Here is a 26,896-nt window from a genome sequence, read left to right on the forward strand (position 1 = left end):
TCGATGCAGTTCTCCGCATGGTCTACAAGAGAGCGCTCGACTTCCCCATAACAGCGTCCAACCAGCGTCTCCTCCGTCTGGGAATAACCAACACGTTTGGGGAGCTACGAGAAGCTCATCTTACTAATCAATACTTGTGCCTGAGCAAAACACCAGCGGGGTGCCGCCTTCGGGCCTGCTTACATATATCCTTTGTCACACAGACGGAAGAACGGGTACGCGTCCCCGAAGCTTTGCGCTTCGCACTTCAGGTGCGACCCCTCCCGAACAACACGTCTAGAGACGCCTATGATGATCGCCGCTTTGCGGGGGCGGAGGCTATCGCTCAACTATACGATCATACGTTAGGCGTCCTCTACGTGGATGCTGGCTGCCCGCACCATGAGGTTTTGTACACGGAGGCCGTCATCCACCGAAACACTACAGTTCAAGGCCTTACTTTCTGTGCCCCAAACATTACATATTTGGAGGAGATCGCCATCGCATTGGCAGCCGCAGATCCCGAGTCTCTGGTCATTATCAATGACTCCAGGGGTGCTTGCCGCAATACTGAGGAAGGGTATATTCCGCAACATGCCTTCAAAATTCTCCACGCTTGCGAGTACATGGGATATCCGGCCCGTCGTACCATTGTGTGGTCTCCGGCTCATGCGGGTCTTGTTGGAAACGAGACAGCCGACACTGCCACCCACGCACTTACTCACTGGGCATCGCCTCATCCTCAGCCAGCTCCGGAACCCGATTTCAATCCGCCTATCATCTTTAGAGAAATCACCTCTTCTTATCAATGTTCTCTTGGTCTCTGTCCCACCCTCTGGTAAGGCCTCACTATGGTGTAGGAACGCTGGCTTATCCGCCTTTTCACCACTACTGTACTGTGCCGGGCAGCATTTCAATTCGGCCTTCTCGAGCGCATGCCCGCACTGTGCGGAGCAATCTTGTGACACCTATCAAATAGTGTAGGCATGTCCTTCAAATCCCACCTACCCACACTACCCCTACCCCACACAAGACGACTGAGAAGCTGCCCTGCTCTGCTGCTCTGACCTCCATGCCCAACAGGCATTGGTGGCTAGAGCCCGAGCAGCTGCGGCAGCTGCAGGGATACCGGTCTAGGGATTCCTTTTGTTTTTTGTGAAAGGCTGGCCCTTCAGAATCACCTTATCCACCCCTTCCACTGTAAATATAATAATAAATGTTTTTCACCACCACCCCTTCGCCTCTACCTCCTCTCCCAGCAACCACAGCAGCTCTCTAGAGTGTCCACCAGGAAACTTCGAACGCGAAAGCACGCAGGCACACGGGATGAGCCAGACGCTTAGGCAGCTGGGGCACTGCTGCACCATGTGTTCATCGAGCGGTCATGCCTCGGGTTGGCTGAAAGGGTACGCCGGTGGCGTCTGTTCATGGAGCGCGTGCTCGCGAAAGTGGACAAACAATATGGCATTTGCAATACCTCCTCAAAAGCTAGTGCGTCATGCTGCAGATTCTTAGCACCACCGAATTTACACGGACAGTAGTGGCGCTGCCATCAAGAGCGTCACCGTTGAGTGCGTCTGCACTCAAACGGTGGGCTATTGCGTAGAGTATTGCGTGCTTGCGGTGACGTTTTTTGCCACTACATGCCACTTGCTTATATACATATCACATCGTCGTATTCAACGTTACTTTTCATATTTTTTGCTTTATAAATCCGTCCTTGGTACATAACCTAGAAGCGCAGCGTACAAATGAGCTCTAACGAAAAGATGAGCACACGCCCGTCTTTGCGGCCAGAAGCCATACAGCTTCTCAACTAGCATCGTTTACTATGTGCTATGCACGTGAGGGGAGAGGAGCCTGCACGTTGACACGAATGACGCTACTTTACTTTCATTTTTTATGGACTTTAGACGACCCGCGCTCTTTGCGCCATCTTATTGTAATGCTGAAAACACAATATTTTCCCTGAGTCCCGTCAGTAGAGGTAAGAGGTAAGTGGTAGATATAAATAGCTTGTCGTTTGAACGTTGAAGGAAGGACATGCTCTTCAGTGGCTCAGTGGTTAACGCGTCGGAATCATGACGCAGAGGTCTCACGTTCAATTCCGCGCGCCAAAATCTTTTTCTGAATACATACATACATACATACATACATACATACATACATACATACAGACAGACAGACACACATACATACATACTGTAACGAGGTTTATTTGCAGAGCAGAACGCAGAAGGCGAAGCAGTCAGCAGCGTCCGGCCAAGCGCAGCAAGCACGAGCATATGCTGATGGCGATGCCCCTGAGGCGCCGAGAAATGCCGCTGAGGCCCCTCTTCTTCACTACAATCGCCCTCCGCAGAAAAAGGCGCCTTCCTGGTGGATTAGGAAGAAGAAACGACTAATGGGTCATAATATGGCTTGAGGCGAGAGACGTGGACAGTGTCGCGGCCGTGGTAGCGAAGGTCTGTGGATGGGTTGATGGGCTCCACGATATAGTTGACGAGTGACGTTTGCTCTACAACGCGGTATGGCCTGATGTATTTAGGAAGAAGTGTTGCGGAGCGGCCAGGTACAGTAGCAGGTACCCGAAGCCATACCAATGAACCAGGTGGAAAGTTTGGAGCCGAACGGTCCCCAGTCAGACGGGATTGCTGCTGCCACTGGTCCTCGGTAGAAAAAGAGTGGGCAAGCTGGCGGCATTCTTCAGCAGGTCGAGCAGCTTCGGATAGAGTTGTACTTTCGGACTCATAAGGTTTATATGGGAGAATAGTGTCTACTGTATTTGAAGGTTCTCGTCCGTACAGAAGAAAGTATGGCGAAAACCCAGTAGTAGCTTGTACGGCAGTATTGTACGCGTAGGTGATGAACGGGAGAACTTGGTCCCAATTTGAATGACCAGAGGCGACGTACATCGACAGCATATTGCCAAGAGTACGGTTGAAGCACTCCGTCATGCCATTCGTTTGAGGATGGTACGCTGTACTTGTGCGGTGCACGATTCGGCATTCGTTGAGTAATGCCTTCAAGGCGTCAGAAAGGAAGGCACGGCCTCTGTCACTTAAGAGCTCGCGAGGGGCACCATGACGCAGAATGAAACGTTGCAACAGAAACGTTCTGACGTCACGGGCTGTGGCAGTCGGCAGCGTGGCTGTTTCGGCATAGCGTGTCAGATGGTCTATCGCAACAATAATCCAGCGATTACCAGCTAGAGTTGATGGTAGTAGTCCGTAAATGTCAATGCTGACGCGATCAAAAGGTCGACTAGGACAAGAAAGAGGTTGTGATGGGTGGAATTGCCCGGGAGGTAACTTTTGTCGTTCGCACTGATCACACGAGCGAATGAATTTCCGCACGTTGTTATACATGCCACGCCAATAAAATCTTAGTCGAAGCCTAGCGTATGTCTTGAAGAGGCCTGCGTGGGCGCACTGTGGGTCTGCGTGAAAAGCTTCGCAGATGGCAGCTCGAAGATGGCGGGGTATCACAAGGAGACACTTGCGACCATAAGAAAGGTAGTTGCGTCGATAAAGAAGACCATCTCTTAGGCAAAAGTTGCTAGCCTGGCGGCGGAGAGCACGAGACGGCGAAGGAGTGAGAGGATCAGAAAGAATGCTTATGAGGCCACTGATCCAGGGATACTTTCGTTGTTCCACGATCATGCTGCGCAAGGATTATGACGCAAGTGCAGGCTCGAGGGAAGAGAGGCAAACACCTACATCCGATATGCGTGAGCGAGAAAGGGCGTCGGCGTCCGTATGCTTACAACCGGATCTGTAAATAACGCGGATGTCATATTCCTGAAGTTTGAGGGCCCAGCGAGCAAGTCGTCCGGAAGGGCCTTTAAGTGTGCATAGCCAACAAAGGGCGTGGTGGTCAGGGACGACGTCGAATGCGTGACCATACAGGTAGGGGCGAAATTTTCCAAGGGCCCAAATAATAGCTAAACACTCTTTCTCGGTCACGGAGTAGTTAGCCTCGGCTTTCGTCAAAGTCCGGCTTGCGTAGGTGACGACATATTCATCAAACCCTGCCTTTCGTAGCGCGAGCACAGCGCCAAGTCCAACACCGCTGACATCAGTATGAACCTCCGTGGGAGCGGCAGGATCGTAGTGGCGGAGTATGGGTGGTGAAGTTAGCAGGCTGCGTAATTTAGTGAACGCATCGTCGCATGCTGGTGACCAGGTGGAAAGATCCTTGTCGCCGCTAAGAAGGTCGGTAAGGGGCGCACATACGGAAGCAAAGTTTCTAATAAAGCGTCGGAAGTATGACGACAAGCCGACAAAACTTCTAAGTTCCTTCAAGTTCCTTGGCTTCGGAAAATCGGCGAGTGCTCGAAGCTTGGCGGGGTCGGGCAGTATGCCATCCCGAGATACGACGTGGCCAAGAATAGTGAGCTGCCGGGCACCAAAACGACACTTCTTGAGGTTGAGTTGAAGGCCGGCGTCAGTGAGGCGTGTGAGGACGTGCTCGAGACGATTTAAATGGGTGTCGAAATCGGTGGAAAAGACAACTAAGTCATCGAGGTAGCATAAACATGTGCTCCACTTGAGGCCTCGTAAAATAGTGTCCATCATTCTTTTAAAAGTGGCTGGAGCGTCACAAAGGCCGAAAAGCATAACGGTAAATTCGTATAATCCATCAGGTGTGACAAATGCTGTTTTCGGTCGGTCAGATGCTTCCATAGGTACTTGCCAGTATCCAGACCGTAAATCCAGCGAAGAGAAATATTCTGCTCCCTGCAAATAGTCAAGGGCGTCGCCTATTCACGGTAACGGGTAAACGTCCTTACGGGTGATCTTGTTTAAACGTCGATAGTCCACACAGAACCGAATGGAGCCGTCCTTCTTCTTAACAAGGACAACCGGTGACGCCCAGGGACTGTTAGAAGGCTCTACAATACCCCGCTGGAGCATGTCAGCAACCTGGTTGTCAATAACACGGCGCTCCAACGCTGAGACTCGGTAGGGGTGCTGCCGTAGAGGCGTATGGCTTCCTGTGTCAATCTTGTGAGATATGTTCGATGTGCGACTGAGGCCAGAAGCGTGGCTGTCAAAAGAAGTACGAAACTTTTGCAGCAGGTTCACCAACTGGCTTCGTTCTGAAGAAGACGTTGCGACATCGATGGAGCGGTGGAAAGCTTCAAGGAGTGACTGGTCAACAACAGAGTCAAAAATGAGTGCGTTGAGGTCCGTAGAAAGTAAACTAGATGGAGCGTCAAAATTGTGACGGGCGTCTATCGGATGCACGTGACCGAGACATTCACCACAAAATAAAGGTAAAGGCCCTTCTAGCGTATTGTACACGAGCGTCTTCGTGACGCCATGGCGGAGTACGTGCGGAGAGCGGTGGTACGGTGGTGTCGTCGGAAACAGAAAGTTTATAATACGGCAGGGAGGCTTCGACGGCGTCCACATAAGGAAGTGCAGAGAGCTCAAGTTCAGCGCGACAGCAGTCAATCACGGCTATATTATTCGCAAGGAAGTCCCAGCCAAGTATCATGTCATGGGAACACGAGGGCAGCACTACGAATTCGACGATATACACAATCCCTTCGTTGACGACTTGTGTGGTACAGGCTGCGAGAGGTGTTACACTTTGTACGTTAGCCGTTCTAAGAGAGATGCCGGATAATGGCGTCAAATTTTTGCGGAGTTTGTGGCACAGGTTGATGGAAAGGACGGATAGAGCGGCTCTGGTGTCGACAAGCGCCATGACGACGATACCATCGACTGACACTTCAATGACGTTAGCTGGACAGGGGCGAGGACTTGTGCAGGGCGACGGTGACGCAGTTCGTGCCTCGGGAACTGCGGCTGTTAGTTTTCTTGGTCGGTGGGTCCGGAACGGCGACGCATAGGGGAAAGCGAACGTCGACGTGGAGATGGGGAGTGGCGGGTGGGACCGTGTGGACGATCAGAAGGAAAGGAAGAGGAAGGAGGGCTTGAAGGCGTAGAAGAAAACTGAGGGTCGAAAGAGGGCATTCGTCGAATGTTCTGAGCAGCCTGGCGACGACGACAATAACGTGCCACGTGGCCAACACCGCCCCAAGCAAAACATATCGGGCGGTTGTCGTGGGTCCGCCATTGGTCGGAGTAGACTCCGACTGGCGGCTTGGGGGCAGAAAACTGCGACCGAGGTGGTATCGGCATAGGCGGCGGTGAATAGGTCGGCGGTGAAAAGGGCGGCGGCGAAAAGGGTGGCGGCGAATACATACACACTGGCTGGAACGCAGGCTGTCGATGTTGAGCATTGGCCTCGGCGTACGTGAGAGGTGCGGCGACTGGCGGCGGTTCACGGGCGGAAGGAAGAACTTGTGTGACCTGTTCTTGAATGAAGTCGCAGAGTGTAGACGTCAATCTGCGTGGTTGATCGGGTACGCAGGACATCAAAGAGAGCTGACGAGCGACCTCAGCACGGATGAACTCTTTGATCTTGGAGAGAAGAGGGGCATGGTCTTCTCCTATGCCAAGGGTGGACAGGCTGGACAAAGAGTCGTTGAGCGCCGAGGGACATCGGGTGGAAAGACGTTGCCTGCGCAACTCGTCAAAACTCTGGCATAACTCGGTCAGTTCTAGGACAGTGCGAGGACTCTTAGAAAGCAACATTTGGAAAGCGTCGTCCTCAATGCCCTTCATGATGTGCTTGATCTTAAGCTCTTCGGACATCGACTCGTTGACTCGTTTGCAAAGGTCCAGAACGTCCTCAATATAGCTTGTGAAATTGTCACCAAGCTTCTGGGACCGAGTATGCAAGCGTTGTTCGGCACGGCGTTTGCGTACCTCCGGCCGTTCGAAAACTTGTGAGGCTCGTTTTGAAGACCGACCATGTAGGGAGTTCCGCTTCGTGGTTTATAAACCACAGCTTGGCCACGTCCGACAGGTAGAAGGAGACGTAGGCCAACTTGGCGGCGTCATCCCATTTGTTGTGAGTACTCACTCGTTCGCACATTGAAATCCAGTCGTCAACGTCCTTGTCTTCTGTGCCTGAGGAAACAGGGGGATCTCGCAGACGCAGAGAACCGGCGCAGAGAACAGTAGGCGGTGCCTGTGGAGGAGTTGGAGCCGCGCTTGCGTCGGTAGGCATAATGGATGGTAAAATGTGATTTCGAAGCTCCAGGGTGATCGAAACCCAGCAGACTCCACCACATGTAACAGGGTTTATTTGCAGAGCAGAACGCAGAAGGCGAAGCAGTCAGCAGCGTCCGGCCAAGCGCAACAAGCACCAGCTTATGCTGATGGTGATGCCCCTGAGGCGCCGAGAAATGCCGCTGAGGCCCCTCTTTTCACTACAATACATACATACATACATACATACATACATACATACATACATACATACATACATACATACATACATACATACATACATACATACATACGGTGAGTGATCGAAACGTTGACGCCGGCGCTAAAATTCAGACGAGAGTGTCCATATAACTGCTATCGCATTAATAAGTAAATTCCCTCCTATGCGACTCCTTCGTTTGATGATAGTTATAGCGCGAGAACAAAACGACGACACAGAGATAAGAAGGACATGAACAAAAAATAAATAAGAGAAGAACACGGACACACATGTACATGCAAATGAAGTCCATTCAGAGGTGTTCCGACAGGCCAGTAGTTTGCAAGAAGACCAGTAGCGCTTCCACGGCCTTTTTCTGTGATGATGAGTCACGACAATGGCACAGTACACCTTCTTCTGACAGCGACGCCAGCTTGCCAGGATTTGTCGCTTTTAGAAAAAAGTATACTGTGCCATCGTCATGACTTGATTGGAAGAATAGCCGTTTATTACCACTTCTCAAGCCTGGCAAATCCCCCTGGAGATTACCTCTTACGACGGATCGCCTTCTTGTCTCTGTGTCGTCGTTTTGTTCTCGCGCTATAACTATCGTCATGCCATACCAACTAGCCCAAGCTGCCACACTCCTGCGGTTGGTTTACGGCTTGCATGTCCCCATCGTACACTAGCGTTCTGTGTACAATGGGGTTCACATTTCAAGATATCTGTGTTTTGGCACACGCACAGCAACAATTTTGAGATCATTCAGTGACGATTCTTTGGTGTTTTTGATGAAAACGCAGGAATTCAACGAGGTGCAATAAAGTGGTTTGCAAAAAAAAAACAGGAGCCCACGTTAAACAAGCTCGACCAACCCTAATGTGCATTCGTGACACTGTGAGATATGCGTTGTCATGTGCCCTTCTCACCATGTACGGTACCCCAAAGTATAAGGGCCATGGCATGGTTAGGCAACATTTTAGGAATTGCAACGAAACCCAGCTGTAAAGAAAAAGAGAGACCGAAAAACACCGAAAGGAGTGAATATCTTAGCACCTGGCTAAAGCTAATACTTGTTTATTAGGATTATTCAGAGCTACGCAGCCAAGCAGATATCAGTTTATTGTTTGCTAGCCAGCCTGGATTGGGAAAATAGGGGTAAGAAAGACGGTATGGAGAAAAAGTGAGATGACAAGAATGACCGGGCCTCCACTTTGATTCCGCCTCTTGGGAATCATCGAAAGACGCATGAATTTAGGCCCATGGGTGGTCCTGCGTCTCGTACACAGCGAAATTCAATCATGTACCGAATGCACCGTTTCAAGTTTGGCAGCGTGGCACTTCACATTCTAAAAGAGAGAAACAAAAAAAAGGAAGGCAGGGAGGTTAACCAGATGATAGTATCAGGTATGCTGCCCTATGCACTGGGGTTGAGGAATAAGGGGTTGAAAGAAACAGAGAGAGAATAATCACTGCATTTCAAGCCGGTTGAAGGTAATTATGGGGCGAAGCTTTCGGAGGTGGTTATTGTGATTGAAGTTGAGATAGTACTGAGACTGATTGTGGTTGTGATACTTATATAATTTTTTTATTTAAAGAAAAAGTGCAGAGACTGATTGTGATATAGCGGTGATTCTTCTTTATAGCTGATATGAAGTTCCGAGTTCCGGGTTACGTTTTGACTTCATAATCACCGCTTCATTAGCTATCGTCTCTGGTGTGGAATTTTCTTGTTGGTATGGCCGCCTTGCATCCGCTTCAAGTTGTCTCAAATGCGCGTCAGCTTGGTGTTTTTCCCGCTTAGCCATTGCTTCTTTAGCCCTAGCCTGGGGTGTGGAACTTTGTTGTCGCCGTCGCCGCTTTAAATCCACTTCCTTCTCTTTGGTCTCCGCGGTAGCTTCCAGTCGACGTCGACGCTGATACTCAGCACGTCGCGCTTTCCTGCGTTCATCTTCGTCCATAGGCAAGAAGAGAATGTGTGGTATGAAACGTGTTATATATATATATATATATATATATATATATATATATATATATATATATATATATATATATATAGCGTTCACAGCAGCACCATCACATCTACAATTAACCACAGTGCCCTCTGTTGCTTATAATTTGAAGGTTACATGCAAAACGGTTACCACGTTAAACAAGTGTTACCACCAACGCCTTGTTGCTTATAAGTCGAAGGTTACATGGAAAATGGTTCAGAAATGTCAGACAGATGAAGACGTGTTACGGATAGATGGGAGACGCGGACATCGTGAGGTTTTAAGGAGCTTCGCCCCTCAAAAATAAATAGGAGAAGAACACGGACACCCATGTACACGCAAATTAAGTCCACTCAGAGGCGTTCCGACAGGCCAGTAATTCGCAGGAAGACCAGTAACGCTTGCACGATCTTCTTCTCTGATGATGAGTCATGACGATGGCACGGTATACCTTCTTCTGACAGCAACGCTAGCTTGCCAGGATTCATCGCTGTCGGAAGAAAGTATACTGTGCCATCGTCATGACTTGATTGGAAGAATAGCCGTTTAGTACTGCTTCTCAAGCCTGGCGAATCCCCCCTGGAGATTACCTCCTAACGACCCATCGCACTTTCAAGTTGTGTTAAAAAGATAATGGAGAGAATGATCTTGACCAGGCTTGAATGGTACCTTGAATATTACGAGATATATTCGAACGTCGTGGCTGGTTTTCGCCGTTACTGATGTTCTATCGACAATGTTATAGATCTTGTCACGTATGTCCAGTGTCAAAAGGCATGTAAACGATTATCTGTAGCCATGTTCCCTGATGTAAAAGGAGCATGCGACAACGTTCTTCATGACGCCATCCTCGAAGCCATTGAGTCGGTGGGCCTAGGTGGACAACTGTATTGTAGGACACGCAGTTATTTGCAAGGGCGGACCTTATTTTTGAACACTGCAGATAGTCCAACCTCCAAACACCCGACGCATCGTGGAGTTCCGCAAGGTGGCGTCTTGTGTCCTACTTTTTTCAACCTCGTTCTCATTGGTCTTGTGCAATGACTATGAATTGCGGTCAAGCTATCTATGTACGCTGGCGACATCCGCGTCTGGGCATCTGGAGTGAAAAGACCTCAGGTACGCGCAAGGCTTCAGAAAGCTGCGATGTTGGTATCAGTGCACCTCAATGAACGGGGTCTGAAAATCTCACCAGCGAATTGCGAATTGATTGGTTCTAGTTGAAAGCCAATGAGACCATACGCTATATCTATCGACGGCCAGGTCATATCAAATATCAGGACGCACAGATTTCTAGGCGTATTCATAGATAGAGACCTTGGTTGGAGCCCACATGTGGCCCACTTGAAGAAGAGATTGACAGACATGGCCAACTTATTTAGTATCTTGCAGGAAAAGCCTGGGTGATTTCAGTGCATGCCATGATGAAATTGTAGAAGACGATTTTTCTCGGCTATTTGCGATGCAGCTTGCCTGTGTCGACCAATACCTACAGAACCAGCATTCGCACTCTCGAAAGCATCCAGGCTATGGCTCTGCGAGTGTGTCAGGGGCTACCGCAATGTACATCAACAGCCGAGACAATCGCGATTGCAAATGACTACCCGCTGAAGACGCATAATGTAATAATAGTGCTCAGAGCACACGTGAGGCATCTTACTCGCGCCCCTACCAATCATTTACCCTCACTGCCAGAAGACCGACCTTGTGCCTCATTTTGCCAGACAGTCTTGTCATATCGCACTCGCATACCCACGAGATATACAACTCCGTCCAGAATTGCAACTCCCTTATGGTGTATGACTCATCCACATGTTGCACTCACTGTTCCACGCATATGGTCAAAAGCGCGGCTCTCGTCCCCAGCCCTAAAGCAGCTTTCTGTTCTCTTGCTGTATGAGAAGTGCAGTGAGCATAACCGTCTTTATAATGACGCTTGATCTAAAGTGGAAGGGTCTGCAGGGTCGGTGATCTTTCCTGCAACAGCGACAACAACGAATATTCGGTTATCCCACCAGACGTCATCGACAGCTGCGGAACTTGCCGTTCTACGTAGCGTAGTTAACGTCATTAAACACCAAGAAGCCATGAAATGGGACGTGTTCACGGACTGCAACGCAGAACTACAGTGCTTGGCATTCGCCCTACGCCGGGAACCTCATGAACAACTAGTGCTGAAAATTAGAGAGCTGCTTCACTACCTCTTCGACGAAGGACATGAAATCACGCTTTAATGACTTTCAAGTCACTGCGGCATATGGGGAGTGAACATGCCGATGCAACTGCTCGATCAGCACACGAAGATGATGAAGAACAATCTATCCTATTTTCAAAGACCGATGCTGCAATGAAAGTACGAAAAAAATGCTAACAAAGAAGTAAAATGCCTGCGGAACGCTCAGTGCTTACGGTACACGCGACTGCATAGGCTGGACACGTGCCGTCAGCTTCGGCCCCCGTCTGGAATCTCTCGACTTGAGAAAACGGTGCTTTGCCGGCAGTCGCTTGGTGTCGTTTTCACCGAAGTTTTAGATTTCTGAATCAGCATGGAAGACAGTGCTGCTTGCGATCATTGCGGCAGCGATGAAACGATAGAGCACGTTCTTTGACACTGCCCTCGTTACAGCCCGAAAAGACGGCAGTTAGCTGCTGCGTTAGCTCGCCTTGACGACAGACCTTTGTCAGAAGAATCAGTGCTTGAAAGGTGACAAGGTCTGTCTTCGCAAAGAAAATCAGTGAAGGCCTTGTTGCACTTTTTGCGTGGTAGTGGCCTGAGTGGGGAAGGTGACAGCAGCACCAGCACAATGCTTAATCGCTGTCTGTTCCTTGTGCAGTTTTGCGCTGGCCGGGCAGCTCCCTTGGTAGCCACATCTTCGATGGTTTTAGATGTTTCACCGGTTGCTGATCGACACGTGCAAGTTTTGGCTTGCGTGCGCGCTGACTGTCCTGTCCTTCTCTCGGGGCAAAGCCATGGTTCGTTCGTCAGCATGCCGGCACCCTTCTTCGATGACATCATCCATGACGGCGTACTTCTGAAAACGCCCACCGATGTGACGTCGTTGGTCAAGGATATAAAAGCGCCGCCGCAACTGAATCGCTTCAGTGGGGAAGGTGACAGCAGCACCAGCACAATGCTTAATCGCTGTCTGTTCCTTGTGCCGTTTTGCGCTGGCCTGGCAGCTCCCTTGGTAGCCACATCTTCGACGGTTTTTGATGTTTCACCGGTTGCTGATCGACACGTGCAAGTTTTGGCTTGCGTGCGCGCCGACTGTCCTGTCCTTCTCTCGGAGCAAAGCCATGGTTCGTTCGTCAGCATGCCGGCAACCTTCTTCGATGACATCATCCATGACGGCGTACTTCTGAAAACGCCCACCGATGTGACGTCGTTGGTCAAGGATATAAAAGCGCCGCCGCAACTGCATCGCTTCAGTGGGGAAGGTGACAGCAGCACCAGCACAATGCTTAATCGCTGTCTGTTCCTTGTGCCGTTTTGCGCTGGCCTGGCAGCTCCCTTGGTAGCCACATCTTCGACGGTTTTTGATGTTTCACCGGTTGCTGATCGACACGTGCAAGTTTTGGCTTGCGTGCGCGCCGACTGTCCTGTCCTTCTCTCGGAGCAAAGCCATGGTTCGTTCATCAGCATGCCGGCAACCTTCTTCGATGACATCATCCATGACAGCGTACTTCTGAAAACGCCCACCGATGTGACGTCGGTGGTCAAGGATATAAAAGCGCCGCCGCAACTACATCACTTCAGTGGGGAAGGTGACAGCAGCACCAGCACTATGCTTAATCGCTGTCTGTTCCTTGTGCAGGTACGTTACCTAAGCAATGCCTATTGCCTTCGTTCTGACGATTGATTTTCGCTGCTGGTACCTTGCCCCCACATTTGCTCATTCATGCTTACTTCATTATATGCTGATTTTGTACATGGCCTGTGTAGTCTCTTACTAAGCGGTGATGTGGAGTTAAACCCGGGACCTCCGCAAAGGCTAACTCGGGCTAATTTGGCTAACTCAGACCTTACATCGCGCACAGGTTCTTCTACTCGAACGGATTCTAATAATCCATCAAGTTCTGATGCCGACAATGAAAGGTCTGTTTCAGAAATGTTTTCTCAAATTCTATCTGGCCAGAAGAAAATAGAACAAGATGTCGCGAAATTGCGTAACTCTGTCAACTCCCGGTTTGAGGCTATCGAAACGCGCTTAACTGCTCTAGAGAAGACTCCACCTTCTCACAATGCTGCATTCTACGACGAACTGCGTTGTCAAATTGAAAAGCTGTCTTCTACAGTCAACAAGCTTTCTTCTCGAAATGATGATTTAGAAAATCGTTCGCGCAGAAACAACATTATCATATACGGCCTGGAGGAATCGGAAGATGAAAATAGGGATTCTTTAAAGGCCAGTCTGTCGAAGTTTTTTTCAGACATACTTAAAGTTGAATTTCCGCAGATCGAATGATTCCACAGGATCGGTAGATACTTTGGTCGTAAACCTCGCCCGGTCATTCTTAAACTTCTTGACTTCCGCGAAACGATTAGGTGCTGAAGGATGGCTTTAAGCTGAAGGGTTTTAACATGCGTATAACGGAGGACTTCTCTGAACACATATGGATTATACGCCAAAAACTATGGGACACCACTGCATCCTTTAGGAATGACGGTTTCACTGTGCAATTATGGTACGATCATGTATATAGAGATAATGCGCGGTATGACTGGGATTGTATTTACAACTCATTAGTAAAATCCACCAAACAGTCTTCTAAACGCCCCACTCTTACGAAATGACCGAATCATGATAAGGTGTGTATTCTCAATATAAATGCCAGAAGTCTCACTAATAAATTTCCTGATTTTGTACACTTGCTTGCTACCTATTGTCCTCACATCATTGGCGTCACGGAATCCTGGCTTCATGGCGACATATATGATTTTGAAATTACTCCACCAGGGTTCAATGTTGTTCGTACTGATCGATTGCATGGCTGAGGTGGCGGCGTTGCCATCTTCTTGAGGTCTGATTTAGGTTTTTCTGTATTAAAGTCACCTGCAGATATTGAAACCGTCTGGTGCAAGGTTCATATCGCGAAATCTCCTATAATTGTCGGTGTATTTTATCGTCCCCCAGGTTCATCACCAGATCAGTTCACAGTACTCAGTAGTTTTATACAACAAAAAGGCTTTTCTTCAGGTAACCTAATTTGCATGGGAGACTTTAATGTGCCTGTCATTTCATGGCCATCGCTCTTTACTTTGGGCACCGATTCATCAATTTGCAGAAAGGTGATTAATTTTTCACTAAACTTAGATCTTAAACAAGTTGTCACTGATGCCACAAGGGACATTGCTATACTGGACTGCGTTTTTCTCAGTGCTTTACTGTATACAAGGGGGTTTACAGCTCAGGTAATTAATGGTATTTCTGATTATAAAGGTGTACTAATCTCTCTTAATTGCACAGTTCCGAAACGCTGCTATGAATATACAACTTTTAGCGATTATAGCCGGGCTAACTATGTGTGTATAATTGACACCTTAAGCAGCGAGTTTCAAATTTTTAAAAATCTTAGCTATACTGGTGATGTCAACAGTTTGGTGTCTTATTTTGAAAACCTTGGTATAGAATGTATTGAAACACATGTACCACTAAAAACTAAAAAGAACAATACTGAACTTCCATGGATAACGAGAGAAATACTGCATTTAAAGCGTCGACTATCAAGACTAAGGCATGCAAGTCGTAATGGCAATACCCTGCGTAGAGCTGAATTCAATACAGTGAAGGAGGAACCTCGTAGGAAAATAAATGCTGCTAAAGACTTCTTTTTTTCGTTTACCTTGCCAAATATGGTTAAGAATAATCTCCGAAAATTTTGGAACTCAGTCTCGCCAAAGGAATGCTCTTCTAGTACATTCGTCCTTAATGAAGCTCCTACTAGCCAGCCGCAGGTCATTGCCAATGCATTTAACGAATACTTTACGTCTGTCTTTGCTTAGGATAATCACAAAATTTCTTCTTGCACTCCACTTCATGCCTCGCTTGTTTCTATTGATGATGTCTCTGTGTCTACAGAAGGTGTTTTAAATTTGATTTTAAATGTTGATTCAAAAAAGTCGTCTAGCGCAGACAATGTTAATAATATTTTTCTTCATCGCTATTCTCTTTGGACAAGCCAATACCTGTCAGTAATTTTCAACAAATCATTATCAACATCAACTGTTTCATCATCGTGGAAAATTGCACAAGTCCTTCCACTCCACAAATCAGGTAGTAGGCAATCTGTATTAAATTACAGGCCTATATCATTAACCTATCACTCATGCAAACTACTGGAACATATTGTCTTCAAACACATCAACAATTTTCTCGAAACTAACAATATTCTGTCCAATGCACAACATGGTTTCCGGCGTGGATTTAGTACCATAACTCAGCTGACAGAATTCACTCGTGACATATTTATAGCTCTTGACTTAGGTCTTCAGGTGGACGCATTATTCATAGACTTTTCTAAAGCCTTCGATAGTGTCATCCATTCAAAACTTCTATATAAACTAAATCTCTTACTAAAAAACCAATCGCTTGTTCAGTGGATTAGAAGTTTCCTTTCAAATCGTAGCCAATACGTATCATTTAACACCTTCCATTCATCTAAATCACATGTATCTTCCGGAGTGCCCCAGGGATCCGTGCTAGGGCCATTACCTTTTCTGTTATATATAAATGACCTACCCGACACAGTTTCCACTAAAATTCGTCTTTACGCTGACGACTGCGTTTTATATCACGTAATAACTTCACCTGATGATCATCATACACTCCATACATCGTTCTTAAACTTTTGCAGGTGGTGCCAAAATACGCAGATGAGCATTAACTTTCAAAAGACAGCTGCTATGTGTTTCAGTAGACAGAAAACCCCATCTGTGTTTGATTATTCTTTAATAACTATGTAGTGCAGCGCGTCTCACAATATAAGTACCTTGGTCTCCTTTTCACTACTAACTTATCTTGGTCTAGTCACATCGATACAACATGCAACAAGGCTCTGAAGAAACTTGGATACTTTAACCGCTTATTACGTTTAGCCCCAAGGGAAACAAAACTGCTTACATACAAAACACTCGTACGACCGATCCTTGAGTATGGAGCCACTGTATGGTACCCTTATAAAATCACTGTTATAAAACGCGTTGAATTCATCCAGAAAGAAGCTATTCGATTCATTTACAGACGCTATGAGCGTAATTTTTCACCGTCATGCCATCTAGCGCAGCTTGGTCTATCATCACTTTCTAAAGGACGAGACATTGAGTCTCTGAAACTTTTTCCCTCTTTATTTAATTCACCGCAATATTCACCACACAACAACTACATAACACCTGCCAAACCATCATCCACCAGAAACAGCCACGCACTTAATGTATCTGTGTTTCATCCTCGTACTGATTTCTTCAAATACACCTTTTTTCCTCGATGTATTGAAATATGGAACCTCATACCAGGTCACATTCGGTCTTTGCAGAAAGATGAATTTTTGAAGGCATTAAAAGTCGGTGTGCTGTAAACCTTTCATTGTTTGTATAACTCTGTTTGTAAAATTTTTGTATTTCTATGATCTGCCAATGTACTTGTGTATTCAGCTGTTTTGTTTTGTACCTTTTTATTATTTCTTGCTTTGTACCCACTCCTGCGATAGCCCCATAACGGGGCTGCAGTATTTGAAAATAAATAAATAATAAGTAAATAAATTGCATAGGCTATAGCACCCAAGCTCACAATTTTTTATCTTTTTCGCGTGTATATTTCGCTCTTCGCTTCCTTTCCAATCTTTCTTCCCTATTCCCCCTTTCTTTGATGCAGGGTAGCAAACCGGATGCTTCAATTTCTGGTTAATCTTTCTGCCCTTCTCTCATTTTATTCTCTCTGTCCTCTGAGAGTGGCTGGTCATCTAACTTGTTTAGTGTATTAGGAAGGTATCGTCTTTCTAGGTTATATTCGGGTCAGTCACACAAGACCTGTCGAATTGTCTCTTCATCTCCGCAGTGTGCATAGGCGGTGGTTTCGGCCATCTCTATGCGGAACGCGTATGCACGGGTAAATCCGACTCTTACGATGGAGGCGGAAATGTTGTAGGCCCGTGTGCTCAGATTTGGGTGCACGTTAAAAACCACAGGTGGTCGAAATTTCCGGAGCCCTCCACTACGGCGTCTCTCACAATCATATGGTAGTTTTGGGACGTTAAACCCCACATATCTATCTAAATCCGACTCCCATTCATAGTCTGCGCAGAGCAGTATCGTTACCTCATCTAAGTTTTGTTTGAAGCGGTAAGCAAACTTTGTTAACTAATATGATGGTAATGCAGTCAAAATGCCAAATGAAGGCCAGTGGTGCAACCAATTTTGTGTACAGCACCTCAAAGAATCAACTCAGCATTGACAGTACTTATGTTTGAATGAATATCACCGTAACTATTATCATGATAAGTACACTAATGTTGAATACCCCCTGATGTGTTTATTGTACATTGATATTGTGTTCTGTTCTGTTCTAACTGTTTTACTGTGGAGAGGTTCAGGTCCATATTGCCTCGGCTACTCCATATCAATAAGTGCTGCCGCGAGAAAAAGGAATATTACTGAATGGTACCCCAAAATGAACAATCCGAAAAAATATATAAGCAGACTGAAACCAGTTCAAATAATATGCCAATGCGCAGCTTGCTTGCATCAGTTCACACGCACACCTCTCTTTCCTACTGTCAGTATACGCACTAACATATTTCATATATATCAATCTCTGGTTGTCTATCACAGGCGCCTATCCAATCTGGTCTCCACTAAGAAATCTGGCAGGAAGATGTTCGCCTTTCTCTGAAGATGCAACTCAGGCCATGGTCAGAGTAATTTCTTTAATGTGAGGGGCCGTCTGTCCAAACGTGCTACTTTGCTCCTTAATTTTTCTCTTTCATTCTCGTATTTAACGCACTCCAAAAGAGTACGGTGAACATTCTCTTCTGCATGACCACAATGGCGTTCCGGAAACGGGATCGATGTATTTTGGTCCAGGAAGCTGTTTGTGTATGCTACCTCCAAGCGAAGTCTGCGAAATAATGCCTCTAAGCGTCGTAGGAGATCTGTCGCTATAAAAAAATGTTCTGTGTGAATAAACCTCATAATGTACTGATTTCTTTGATATAGGGCTATCGAACCACTGCTCCATCGAACAATGGTTAGCTCCTTGCGTTATAAAATGTCGAATATCTGCCCCAGACATAAGGATTAGGCAATCACGTCCTTTGTTCAATGCTTTCTTCGGGAGGTTGTCAGCCTGTTCATTTCCTTTTATTCCAATGTGACTGGTTATCCATTGGAATACGATGTTGTGACCTTGCGCTGAGGCATACTCCACAGTTTCTGCAATACATTGTACTATTTCACAATTTTTGCAAAGTGATCTCGTATTTCCGATAAGCGGAAGTGCAGCTTTGCTATCCGTGCATACACCCACTTTCGTGGCTCAAAATTTTCGCATATAAGCTTAACTGCTTCGAAGATAGCCACATATTCTGCTGTCGTCGAAAAAGATTTGTGCGATAATTTGTACATTCTCTTTTCTGAATTTCGGGTATAAAGACTGCACAGGCTGACGCTTCTTTAGTGCATGATCCATCTTTATATATCTTTGTTTTTTCATTATGCATTATATGAAATTGATGAAGTGCCATCTGTGCTGCTACTAGAGGCGCCATGTCTGCTTTCTTTCGTATGTAATCTATTTGACAGATAACGTTAAGAAGTGGTAGCGTCCAAGGTGGTTCGGAAGGTTTCCATCATTTGCCCGACCGCGGTGGTCTAGTGGCTAAGGTACTCGGCTGGTGACCCGCAGGTCGCGGGATCAAATCCCGGCTGCGGCGGCTGCATTTTCGATGGAGGCGGGAATTTTGTAGGCCCGTGTGCTCAGATTTGGGTGCACGTTAAAGAACCCCAGGTGGTCGAAATTTCGGAAGCCCCCCAATACGACATCTCTCATAATCATAAGGTAGTTTTGGGACGTTGAACCCCACGTATCAATCAGATTTCCATCATTTACGTCCTGGTACTACTGCTTGGAATGATCATACGCTATCCTGTAGTCACATTGCCATCCGTTGTGTAAGCGCACCAGATAAATATGACTTTCATGTTGCGCGAAAATTCTGAATAAGTTTCTAGATGTTCCTTTAGTTCGGAGTGCAGCAAAAGGTGGTTGTCGAGCCTCTGCATACACTAAAGCACTGTTAGTTGACCATGGCAACCCCAGACATACCCTAAAACTTCTTGCCAATAACAAGTGAAGTCTTCTTTCGGTAGAGGCTGGAAGGCCGTGCAGCTGAGGCAGTGAGTAACTTACGATGGGGCGTATCCCCACAACATGTAGGGCCAATAGCGACTCAGTAGTACCGCCCCATTTAGCCCCGCAGAAGTGCCGGAGGATTCGAATGGTTTGACTCACTTTTTGTTCAAGGGACTGAACTTGAGGTGACCATGTTTGTCTCCGGTCTAAAATCACACCCAAGAATCTGTGAGTTTTTACCATTGAATAGGCTGGTTCTGCAGAATAATCGAAAAATCTCCAGGTCAGTTTAATGTAAATTGTAGTATGGCTGTTTTAGCCAGACTGAGTACCGTACTTCTTTTTCTTAGAAAGCAATCTACATAATACAATCCTTCATGAAAAGTATGTATGACATACAAAAATGATGGACCAGACGTTCATATACTTATATCATCAGCATATACTGAACATCTGATGTTAGGTGGAAGATTATACGGGAGCTGCGCCATGACCGCATTAAAGAGAGTAAGGCCTAGCACGCTGCCCTGTGGCACTCCTTGGTTGACGGCATGTTCTGACGTTGGGCCCTCCAGCGTTACTAAAAAAAATTGCCGCTGCTTCAGGAAGTCAGTAATCAAACGCAGTATCTTGCCCTTAAATCCCTGCAATGCTAGGCCTTCCAGCACGTGAACTTGACTGACTGTGTCGTATCTTTGCTGGACATCAAGGAATACATTGATAGTGATGTTTACTTGTATGTGTTGGTTTCTCACAACTGTGACCAAGTCCAAAATGCAGTCCATTGCGCATCTGCCTCTTCTGAAGCCTGCTACCCGCTTTGGTATAGTTCTTTATGTCTTACCACCATAAATTTGTTCATTGGCCATTTTGTCCATCACTTTCAAAATGCAACTTGTGATACTAACCAGCCTAAACGAATCCAACTGCACGGGGCTCTTTTCTGGCTTTACCAACGGTACTGCTTTTGATATCTTCCAACTTTCCTGAACATTTTCTTCTTGCCAACTTTTATTGTAAATGTCCAGCAGGAGTAATTTTCCTTTCTTGCAAAAATTAGCAAGCGCAGCGTATGTAACTCCATCTGGTCCTGGTGAACTTGTTCCTTTTACTGAAGACAGCACACATTGGAGCTCCTTTTGTGTGAAGCTGTCATCCAGATTTGATGAACTGGCCGCGGAGGACTTCGTTACAACCACCGAAGCTGTATCTGCGTGAGATTTATATTCGATAGTTAGGACGGCCTCTTCATTTTTCAGTATCAGATCGCAAAATTCTTCGGCAATTACACGTTCGCTAACTCCTCGTGACAGCGCTAGAGCCTGTAGTGGTCTCGAGTGAACTACTGGCTGTCGAAGGGTGCGTACCACGTTCCACAGTTGAGTCGCCGAGGTAAAAGGAGAAAGTCAGGTACATAAATCTTGCCACCTTTTCGTTGAAAGCTTTTGCAGTTGGTTTGCCTTTACAGACTGTACTTTCTGTGCAATCTTGAAATCTTCTAAATTTTTCGACCTGCGATATCTTCTTTCAGATCGGCTTCGTGCTGCCCGAAACTGCTCATACTCAGCGTCAACACCTGCACACCCTTCCGGAATGGGTATTGCACGAGTAGCTTTTGTTGGAAAATATTTTATCTTCGATGCGTGCGTTTCTGCGTCATAACAAGGCCCAAGATTTTGTCTCTGTAGTTCTAGGAAGACTGCCCATTTTGTAATTGTTGTGCGATCATCTCTCGTTTTTCTTCAACTTTGGGTGATATATACAAGAGCAAGTGGTCACTTCCTCTTGTATTAGCGCCTGTGGTCTAGTCCGCTCCAGCCGCTACATCACAGGAACACACAGTGATGTCTAGAACGCTTCAGTATTTATGCCACCGTAGGAAAGTCGGAGAACCGCCATTTAGTATGGCGTAACCGTGGTCGTCGCTTATATTTACTATAGCAGATCCCCTTACATCACAACGCTCACTACTCCACAATTCATGGTGTGCATTAAAATCACCACAAATAATTATGGGATCACGATCAGATCTACCCTCTTCAGTCAACTCTGCTAAGAAACATTTTTGTTTGAGGGTGCACGTATACACTAACTACAGCTACAGTAACGTTAGCAGAATTCACCTTGCATCTAACAAATTCCAGTGCATCTGTATTTGAAGCAGCCGCCAGTGTCGATGGAATATCGCGTCTCACACACAACATCACTCTACTTCCTGCCGCAGGACGTTCTGCTTCGTACACCACATAACTAGACAAGCGAAGGTTAGTGGATACTCTTGTTTCAGGAATACACAAAATCGGAAACCCGTGCTGAGCAACAAATTTCCGACAATATTCACTCTTCTGGAAACCATTGCAGTTCCACTGATATATTTCACTTCTTTTGTACCAGTTAAATAGTCCGGTAGCTATGGTTACAACAAGATGAGATGCTCAAAATATTGATTATATTCAGTTCTGTATTCACTTGAACGTCAAATGGCTCATGATACGGAGTGTTCGTTCGGTCAATAAAGTATAGTTTATATTTGAAGGCTTGTTTTTTAGGGGCGAAGCTCCTTATGGCGTGGCTTGGGCGTCCCTCGTATGTAACCACCAGTGGCACATACCCGAAATAGGTATAACACTTGACCTCCAAGGTGGTGCCAGTGAGAGATTTCTTCTGTGCGTTGTTTAACAATAAAAAATAGTGCTCAATGTACATGCCAATGGCTGCTAATGGGGAATGAGAGACATGAGCATTCGGCTTTTAGTCAACGCGCACGCTGCGATCCCCATTAGCAGCCATTGGCATGTACATTGAGCACTATCGGACAAGAAAGGGATGCTACATTATACTCGCTGGGTGTAACCTCCTTAGCTTTAGAAAGGTTTAGCGAGCGTTGAGCCGCAGTGCCATGAATACAATGAACTTGTATATACCATGAATGAACTCAAGGTGGTTAAAAATGAGAAGCAGATACGAAGCGCAAGCCGTAAGAAAGTAAAAGCCGAATTCTCCTGTCTCTCATTTCTCATTAGCAGCCATTGGCATGTAAATTGAGCCCTATCTGACAGGGAAAGGTTGCTATGTTATACTCGCTGGGCATAACCTCCTTGGTTTTCGAAACGTTTAGCAAGCGTTTGGTCGCAGTGCCATGAATACAGTGAACTAGAATATACCATGAACTCGAGGTGGTTAAAGGTGGGAAGTGGACCCGAAGCGCAAGCCGTAAGAAAGTGTGCGTGTGCCACCTCTCGTTTAGTCATTGGAATGTCCGCTGGATGGCGGTGCTTCTATATGGGGAATATATGATGAAAAGATGCGAGATGGTGGTACTTGGAGTGTTGAATAGATGGACGAACGGATACATAGACGGATGCATGGATGGACGCATGAACGGACGCAGGGGCGGATGCATGAAAGAACGCAGGGACGGGCGCACAAACAGACGCATGGACGGTCACACAGACGGACGCATGAAAGGACGAGTGCTTCGCCCCACTCTCCATCATTCACTCCGTGGATATGCTGCCATTTTTTTATTAGAAACAGTGTTAATAAGAACCAACAGACAGTTACGAGAAGGACCATATAGGGGACATTGTTAGAAGTAACTGCAATTTAAATGTGAACATAAAAAGAGGACAACTTATAACTTGCCACCATGGCTCTCTGGCAGAAGATCGGCACGTTATTCGAAGGTTGCACGTTCAGTCACGGCTGGTGGCAAGTTAACTTTTTGTTTTCTTCAGACCTAAATGACTGTATTATTAAGGTTTCCTATGCTTTGCTTGGTATTACTGTTTGTTAGTTTTCATTATTGTTGCGTCCACAAAGCAAATAAGCCCTTAAACTTACCCTTAACCTCAATCATATGTAGGATCTTATTCTGATACGCTCGATGCCTTGAGGAGGTATGCGAGGGACCACTGGTCAGCAGCCGTATCGTTATAATATCCCGTACTACATGACGCTAAACAGGCAAAAAAAGAGCGTTCTCCCTTCTCCACATTGACAATGGGTGGCGCTGACTGACACTCGTATTTTAAGATGCACATGTATATGCCATAGAGGGGATTGTTGTATTACCGCAACCGTACACTCTAAGCTGCAAAAGAGCGAAGTTGAGTTGAAATGAATGCAAGTGAGTTTAAACGGTCATGATAACTACGCCAACTACGACAGGAGCAACGTATTATCAGTTATGTAGCGTAAAAATGGAGAAATGTGTACCCCGTCACTCCCCCTCCTCTCTATCTCTCTCCTGAAAATAAGTGCTCGTGCTTGAGCTATATCCATGCGTGGCGTGGTGTTCTCGACAAGCTAACCCTCGATGGTGTAGCGGTCTGTCATAGTAGAGCTATCCTCATGTAGTTGTGATTCTCTCTCTTGTGGTGTACTGAAAGATATTTGCTCTATGGTGAACGTGATCGGCTGCTGGAAATAATTGCTGCGTTATCGAAATGTTATGCGCTGACTGAGGTATCGCCGAAGAGGTGTGTGTAAACAAGGCTTCTATCACTCCGCGATATTTCGACTGTGTGCTGTCGATATATAACGGTCGCCGCTTGTTTAACATTCACGTTCTTTGAGAACAGAACCCGAATGTTTGATGACCTCGCACTATACAGCGTTGCGAGCGTTGTCTCGTCTGTCATAGAACGCGATAGCCTTGATGAGGGCTCAACATTAGCTGTAGCAAGTACAGCTGTTCAAAAATTGTTTTCTTTTCAGAGCAGTACAGATAAGCACCTTTAAACTGAAATTTTCGCATCCTTTAAACAGAAATATCTTAAACTTCCCAAAATGTCGTCTTTTTCAAGGTAAACAACTAACTTGGGAAGGTTTGCTATTAACATTACATGTTAAAGGCTAACAGAAGCAGCCGACGACCGTACCGGCAACTTCGTCGTTTGTAGCGATGCTAGGTAGTTTTTAATTTTATATCTCTAAAGTAATGCGCCCTGTCCTGGTGGTTGGTCTATTGGCTAAGGTACTCGGCTGCTTACCCGCTGGTTGCGGGATGGAATCCCGGCTGCAGCGTCTGCATTTTTGGTGGAGGCGAAAATGCTGTAGGCCCGGGTGCTCAGATCTGGGTGCACGTTGAAGAACACAAGGTGGTCGAAATTTCCGGAACCATCAACTATGGGGTCTCACATAATCATATGGTGGTGTTGGGACGTTAAACCCCACATATCAATCAATCAATCTAAATTGAATAATCGGACCTATCGCTGTGAAAGCTTGAAAAGCCTACTCGATAACGGACTTCTTGAAGTTTACAACAAGTTCTGAATTGTTCAATAGCATAAGGACATGTGTAAAAAGGCAGTTTTCATCCAACTTTTACGCATGCAGCATTTCCAACAGACACGATTGGACGTAACTACAAGTACACGAAGACTTTTATAGAAAAACAATGAATTGTTCTGCACCTACATTCTCCGGATCTCGATGACTAAGAGCATCGTGCCTTCCGAGAAAAGTCAACTTCTTGCAGCTACGAACACGCTGTAAACAGCGGTCGATAGTGCGGGTGCCCTTCTTGAAGTCGTCTAGACGGCATCTATTTAAATTAAACACCTCACTTTTTATTGTCTCTCCTATAATGCAGAGAAGCCATCCTATATTGTGTACTCATCAAACAAAGTTGTTGACATTGTTGTGTACTCACGATTCTGCAGAATTGACACGAGACACTGAATAAACTACGTTCTTTCTTGAGACGTCCGCGTTTTTTTGTCATTAAACAGACATTTTCTCTGAATGACATTACCAACCGTACTGAGTACTATGAGAAGCGAACATGCATCACACCGAGACGTTAGCGTATACGGAAATATTTATATATACACGCGCTCATCAAGTACACAAATGCGCTCGAAGCACGCGTACACATAGACCAATCAACGCATTTTACATTTTCACGAACGCCATCACCCAATGGTTACTTTCCAAACACTGGAGCCCTATGTATAATATAAGTCATCTTGCTACTTCTTGCAACATGGCAGATCGCGCAGCGTCAAGATGGGGCCTATATGCCCTGGTAATTTTCACTCTGGCATGTTCTAGACTGTGGTATAGTAGTTAGTGTAGAATCAGCAGTAGCTACTGCTGATTAAATGGTGACGATTTCGAATCCTGTGTACTTGTCCTGAATTTTCTGTAGCTTTCTTTTGAATTTCCTTCTTCTCTATTTATTGCATGTGTCGTCAAGTGCCCATGTTGAGCTCCAAATTCTGGGTAATTCTACCAGAAGTTTTAATAAACTCTTTTTTTATCAAGAAGGAGCAGCTGCAAGTCCCATCAGAAGTAACAGTTCGTCCCTACGAAGCCACCATACAAACGGAGGAAGACATCAGTTACTCCCTCAAAAGGCTAGCTTTTACTCCTCGATATTTCATCTCGCAAAAGTATACTGACGCCTGACAATTCATTCCCTGGCAGTTACTTCTCAAAGGACGAATCATTTATCGTTTAGGAAGTAATGGTTGGAGCGATGCAGTTACCGCCCAAAAGGACGAACCACAGACCCCTTTTCGCCCTTTGTGGCTTAGAGTGTAGCTAAGTGGTTGAGCATCGGAAGTGTTATTCGGAGGTCGCAGTTCTGGCTTCTGCCTGTGGAAAGGGCAGGAACGAAACCTCCGATCTTTTGACCCCCTCTTCTTTCTTCACATTGACATTACAAATACTTCAAATAACGTCCCCAACGTTTTACCTGGCACTATTTTTTATTGGTTCTCATTACCACTCTGTATTTAAAGCAGCGTGTCGCATGCCAATTTGATTTCTCGCTTTTACGCAAGTGCAAGAGATTATCTAAAGATCCACCATTTTGTTTTCTTTAAAGCCCAAATTGTGCTATTGGAAATAATTACGTAATGCTGTGTGCTTCAAGTTCATCAAAAAAACAAATGCCAACATTAAAAGCCTCTGCAGCTTAAAACCCTATCGTCTAATAAAATCACTTCATGGTTTCTTCATCTATAAGCATGTCGACTATAATAAAATGAATCGAGATGTTGCTGTAGCCGCAGCGAATGCAGTCGAAAGAACGTGAAATAAACTTTTTTAACAGGACTGTTGATAAAATAAGCTTCACCAGAAACCATTTCAATGCGAATTCCCTACTGCCTTGGAGTGAAGGAAAGAAGTGTGCACTTTCTTCCTTGAGCTAGGGTCTCGTTCTGGCAGACTTGGTGCAAGCCTTCAAGTAGTATAAAAAGCGACATTAGTCTGACGCGAGCTCGTAATTTGATAACGTGCTACGTGATGTGAAACAGGCAGTTAGACAGTGTTCCA

At 46.0% G+C, this 26,896-nt stretch overlaps 1 protein-coding gene across 1 annotated transcript in view; it reads left to right on the forward strand.

Annotated features, from left to right (window-relative positions):
- LOC142767074 (glutathione hydrolase-like YwrD proenzyme) overlaps window positions 1-26,896 on the forward strand; it is a 44,595-nt gene that overhangs the window by 11,925 nt on the left and 5,774 nt on the right. The window lies entirely within an intron of this gene.

This window comes from Rhipicephalus microplus, chromosome 7, assembly GCF_043290135.1.
Source record: "Rhipicephalus microplus isolate Deutch F79 chromosome 7, USDA_Rmic, whole genome shotgun sequence".
Lineage (NCBI taxonomy): Eukaryota > Metazoa > Arthropoda > Arachnida > Ixodida > Ixodidae > Rhipicephalus > Rhipicephalus microplus.